Source organism: Rhincodon typus, chromosome 29, assembly GCF_021869965.1.
Source record: "Rhincodon typus isolate 14 chromosome 29, sRhiTyp1.1, whole genome shotgun sequence".
Classification (NCBI taxonomy): Eukaryota; Metazoa; Chordata; class Chondrichthyes; order Orectolobiformes; family Rhincodontidae; genus Rhincodon; species Rhincodon typus.
The window spans coordinates 9,491,078-9,496,955 of NC_063360.1; the positions used below are offsets into that span (position 1 = coordinate 9,491,078).

Below are 5,878 nucleotides of genomic sequence, written 5' to 3' on the forward strand. Positions count from 1 at the left end.
GAAATGCTGACCTAGCAGCTTTATTGCTAGACAAATTAACCCAGAGACCCAGGTTCTGTTCTGGGACCTCACCAGTGATGGCCACATCCTGTGAATTAATTTTAAAAAGGCAATCACAGAGTCTACTTGGTACAGGAAGACAACTTCTGGGTCTAACAACAAGAGTCTAATGTGGTTAACAGTTTATAGTCAGCAAGCACCTTCATTGATGTGATAGACACTGTTACAGAGACTTTGAGGAGGACATGATGTTAGCTCTCTCTCCTTCATGATCATAAACTTTTCTGCCCACAAGTCCAAGCTCGCTTCGGCAGCACATATACTAAAATTGGAACAATACAGAGAAGATTAGCATGGCCCCTGCACAAGGATGACAAGCAAATTCATGAAGCATTCCATTTTTTTCAGCGTGGCACAGTGGTTAGCACTGCTGCCTCACAGACCAGGGTTCAATTCTAGCCTCGGGCAACTGTTTCTGTGGAGTTTGTGCATTCTCCCTGTGTCTGCTTGGGTTTTCTCCCACACTCCAAAGATGTGCAGGTTAGGTGGATTGACCATTCTATAATTGCCCAAAGTGTCCAGGCATCATAGAATCCCTACAGTGTGGAAACAGCCCCTTCAGCCCAACCAGTCCACACTGATCCTTGCTGCATCCCACCCAGACCTATTCCCCTATAACACACCTAATCTGCACACCCCTGAATACTAGGGGCAATTTAGCACAGCCAATCCACCTAGCCTGCACATCTTTGGACTGTGAGAGGAAAGTGGAGCACCCAGAGGAAACCCACACAAACACAGAGAGAACATGCAAACTCCACACAGACAGTCACCCAAGGGTGGAATCGAACCTGGGTCCCTGGCACTGTGAGGCAAGAGTGCTAACCACTGAGCCACCATGCCGCCCCTCTGGAAGATAAAACAATATACGATGTGTAGGCGAGGTAGATTAGCCATGGGAAAAATGCAAGGTTACAGGGATAGAGTAGGGGTCTGGGTGGGATGCTCTTTGGAGAGGCAGTGTGCACTTGGTGGGCCAAACGGCCTGCTTCTACACTGTAGGGATTCTATGACTTGGCATCATCATACTCAATGGTGCTTATGGCACTCCACATTATTAACTCTTTCAGACCTAGAAATATCAAAGTAGCTACACGCTGACTGCTGTTCCCCATCTCCCCCACCCATAATTTCCATCTTTCCCTCCTCTCTCTCCCCTTCAATGTTTTCCCATCTCAGCCTCTCGTCTGCCGCTCTCCTCTCCACATCTTCTCTTCCCCTCCACCCTTCAGGTTTCCTCTCCCGCTTCCTTCTGTCTCTTTCCACTCCTTCCTCTTCCCATGCCTCTGTCATTCCTTGCCGTTCCTATCTTGCTCCCTTCCTGCACCAGCCTTCTTCATTTCTCCCCCTTCATCTTCTCCTCTCACCTTCTCTCCTCTCCTCCTCTCACATCCCTTTGTGATCCTGTCTCTGCCCATTTCTTCCTTCGTCCTCCTAACCCTTCCTTCCTCCCACAACCCTTTGTCTGTCTGTTCACTTCTTTCACTCTCCTTCGCCACCTTCCACTCCCTCAACCCATTCCAATTTCTCTTCTCTCTCTCCACTCTCCCACTACAGCTGCAGCACCAGACTTGGTGCCGGCAGTGCAAGCGATTGATTAACAGCATTATATCTTGAAAACGTGGCGCTTCGCTCACGGTAACGTTCAAAAGTTGCAACATTTTAGTTCCTGCAGCTGACTCCAAACTTTATGGCCCCAGAAACACATTCACCACCAGGTGGCACTGTACCAAGGATTTGGCAATTCATTTTAACAAGATCATTCCAGCAGCAAATTTAAAATAGGTATGTGGGTCCAGGGATTTGTGGCACTGTCCCCACCTCTAGCCATGATTATCCCACTTCAATTCCTGCCACCCCCGCAAGGAGGTGTCATGTATAGGTTGCTTAAAAATAATTGACAACCTCCGAAAGCTTGTGTTTTCAAATAAACCTGTTGGACTATAACCTGGTGTCGTGTGATTTCTGACCAGGTCCACTCCAGTCCAACACCGGCACCTCCACATTATTCAGATTATACATCTGGATCACCAAATATGGCGACAAGCATTTTTACTCCCTGACCTGGTGACTGTCCATCAGTGAGGCACACTGATGAGATTTAACCTTTACAGCAGCAGAACCTTTCTGCCAATTCTCCAAAGCACTTCTCCATATGTTCACAAGCAGCTGCTGCTTGAGACTTTGAGGTTACAACCTGTCTGTCTCTTATGTTGAAATCACCATAACCACTAGATGGATGTGCAGATCATTAACCTAATTTCACACACCGTACAACTGGTATGTCCCTTCAAAAGCCCCTCTTGTTCAATTTTTTGCTTTCCATTCAAATTGATGACACCCCTCCCCCTTAGTAACAACGTTTTACAATTTTGTTCAGGAGGTTTCTGTACTTTTGCTTTCTTCCTTCCTATGCGCAGCTAATACCCTATTGCCAGTCTCACGCTAAGTCTTGCTCATCCTGGGCTAATCAGTACTGGGCTAATGGTAAGATTCTTGGTAGTGTGGATGAGCAGAGAGATCTTGGTGTCCATGTGCATAGATCACTGAAAGTTGCCAGCCAGGTTGATAGCGTTGTTAAGAAGGCGTACGGTATGTTAGGTTTTATTGGTAGAGGGATTGAGTTTCGGAGCCATGAGGTCATGTTGCAGCTGTACAAAACTCTGGTGTGGCCGCACTTGGAGTATTGCGTACAGTTCTGGTCATCACATTATAGGAAGGATGTGGAAGCATTGGAAAGGGTGCAGAGGAGATTTACCAGGATGTTGCCTGGTATGGAGGGAAGGTCTTATGAGGAAAGGCTGAGGGTCTTGAGGCTGTTTTCGTTAGAGAGAAGAAGGTTAAGAGGTGTGATAGAGACATACAAGATGATCAGAGGATTAGATAGGGTGGACAGTGGGAGCCTTTTTCCTCGGATGGTGATGGCTGGCACGAGGGGACATAGCTTTAAATTGAGGGGTGATAGATATAGGACAGATGTCAGAGTAGGTTCTTTACTCAGAGAGTAGTAAGGCCGTGGAATGCCCTGCCTGCAAAAGTAGTAGACTCGCCAACTTTACGGGCATTTAAATGGTCATTGGATAAACATATGGATGATAATGGAATAGTTTAGGTTAGATGGGCTTCAGATTGGTTTCACAGGTCGGCACAACATCAAGGGCCGAAGGGCGCTGTAATGTTCTATGTTCTATGTTCTATGTTCATCCATCAACCCTGCACTTGTTGATTTACAGCAACCCCTCTATTTTAAAATTCTAATCCTTGTGTTCAAATCCCTCCATGGCCTCTTCTATCTCTGGAAACTATCCTAGTTCTATAATCCTCCAAGTACTCTGCATTCCACTAATTCTGTATTTTTGCATATTGACAGTTTTCATCGTTCTACTAGATCGTGTCTTCAGTTGCTTAGGCCCTGAAACTCCCTCATGAAAATGCTCAGTTTCTCTCCTCCTTTAAGGCACTCCTTAAACCCTAACTGCACAACCAAGCTTTTAGTTGTCTTACATTTGTATTTGAGTAGTCAGCATTATAAAATATCCCAAATGGCTTGAAAAGAGAGTTAGCAAGCAAATTGTGACACTTCAACACACGGGGAAATAGTCGGATAGCTAATAAAAACTGATTTTTAAAAAATTTGTTCATGGAATGTGCGAATTATTGGCAAGGTCAAAATTTATTGCCCATTGCCATTTAACCTTGAGAAGATGGCAATGAGCTGCTTTGTTGAACCACAGTAGTTTGCATGGTAAAGATACACCCACAACTGTTAGGTAGGGAGCTCCCGAATTTTGAGCAGACAAGGATTAAGGAATGTCAGTATCATTCTGAGTCAGAAGGATGGAGGGGACCTTACAGGTGGTGGTATTCTCATCCACCTGCTGTCTTTGTCATTCTTGGAGGCGGGAGTCACACATTTGGATGACGCTGTCGAAAGAGGCTAGGCACTAGGCTATGATTTATACATACTGCACATGGCATCTACAGTGTGTCTGTAATTGTGGGAGTGTATGGTTGTAGATGGCAAATGAGGTGTCAGTCAAGTGGGCTGCTTTATTCTGGATAGTGTCAAGATCTGTGAAAGCTGTTGGACCTGAACTCATGCTTGTGAGTGGACACTGCTACATCACGCTCCTGATTTGTGACCTCTGTTAAATCTTTGGGAATCAGGAGATGAGTTACTCATCACAAGAATCTCAGTCACAGTATTTATGTGATGGTCCAGCTAAGCTTCTGGTCAATGGTAACCACCAGTGTTGCATATGAGGTGTTTAATAATGGCAATCCATTGACTATGAAGGGGAGATAGTTAGATTCTCTATCTTCAGATGGTCAGTAATTGGCATTGGTATGTCATAGAAGATACTTGTCACTTAGCCTCCCAAGTCTAAACTTGGTCCATACGGATTGTTTCAGTATATGATGATTTGCAACTGGTACTGAACACTGTAAAAACATCACTGAACATCTCCATTTCTGATCTTATGATGAAGGGAAGATGATTGATAAAACAACTGGAGATACATGGATCCAAGATGCTGCCCTGCGGAACTCCCAAGTGACACCGTGACCCAGACATAGCGAGTGTCAGACAATTGTTTAAGCAGTGCAGACTGGAATTATACATTGGAAACATGAGGAATCCCAGATACAACTGACTGTATGAGAACTGCGTGGGAAATTGAAGATTCTGATGTCCTGAAATTGACTTAATTGGCCACTGATAATCAAAACCATCTTCATTTCTGCTAGGGATGATTCTAATCAGTAAAGAGTTAATTTAACTCCTTGACGCTATATTCAGTCAAATGTTACCTTGATGTCAAAGGCAGTCACTCTCATCTCACCTCAGGAATTCAGCTGTTTTGGCGATGTTTGCATTAATGTTGTAATAGGGTCTTAAGTCAGGTCTTCGTGCTCCCAAACTAAGCATTGGAGAGCAGATTATTGGTGGTTCAGTGCAGCTTAATAGCATTGTTGATGACTCCTTCCATCACTTTGCAGACGGTTAAGAGTATACAGATAGACTGTAATTGGCTGGCTTAGATTTACCCTGCTTTTTGCCATTTAACCTTATCATGTAACCAGGACACGTCTGGGCAATTTTCCAGATTGTCAAGTAGATGCCAACACTGTAGATGCACTGAAAGAGATTGGCTAGGGGTACGCCTAATTCTGGAGCACATGTCTTCTGTACTATTGCTGGAATATTGTCAGGCCTCATAGCCTTTGACATATCCAATGCCTCCAGCCATTTCTTGAAATCACATGGAGCCAATCAAGTTGGCTGAAGACTGGCATCTGTAATCCTTGGATCTCAGGAGGAGGCTGAGATGGATCACTTGTCACCTCCAGCTGAAAGTGGATGTAAATGCTTCACCTCTGTCTTTTGAATTGATGTGCTGGGCTTCTCCATCATTGAGGATGAGGATATTTGTGAAGTCTCCTCCTCTATTGTGAAGTCCACCACTATTCATGATTGGATGTGACAGGACTGCTATGCTTTGATCTGAAATGTTGGTTTTGGGATTGCTTAGCTCTGTCAATTGTATTCTGGTTCAGCTGTTTGACATATTGTCTATTCACCAGTTTGACATTTTATTTGTGAGTATTTGTAAGCCTGCTGCTCCTCCTGATGCGCCTTTCTGCACCTTCATTGAATGCAATGTTAATTCCCCCACCCAGATGGCAAAGTTATTGTGGAAGATATCCCAGGCCATGAGGTTACAGCAAGGTGCAGAGCTGGATGAACACAGCAGGCCAAGCAGCATCATAGGAGCAGAAAGGCTGACGTTTTGGGCCTAGACCCTTCATCAGAAAA

At 44.7% G+C, this 5,878-nt stretch overlaps 1 non-coding gene across 1 annotated transcript; it reads left to right on the plus strand.

Annotated features, from left to right (window-relative positions):
* The first annotated feature begins 300 nt into the window (after positions 1-300).
* On the plus strand, positions 301-405 carry LOC125486530. The gene has a single exon (XR_007265184.1). It is a non-coding gene; the product is annotated as a U6 spliceosomal RNA (small nuclear RNA).
* Positions 406-5,878: the final 5,473 nt, after the last annotated feature.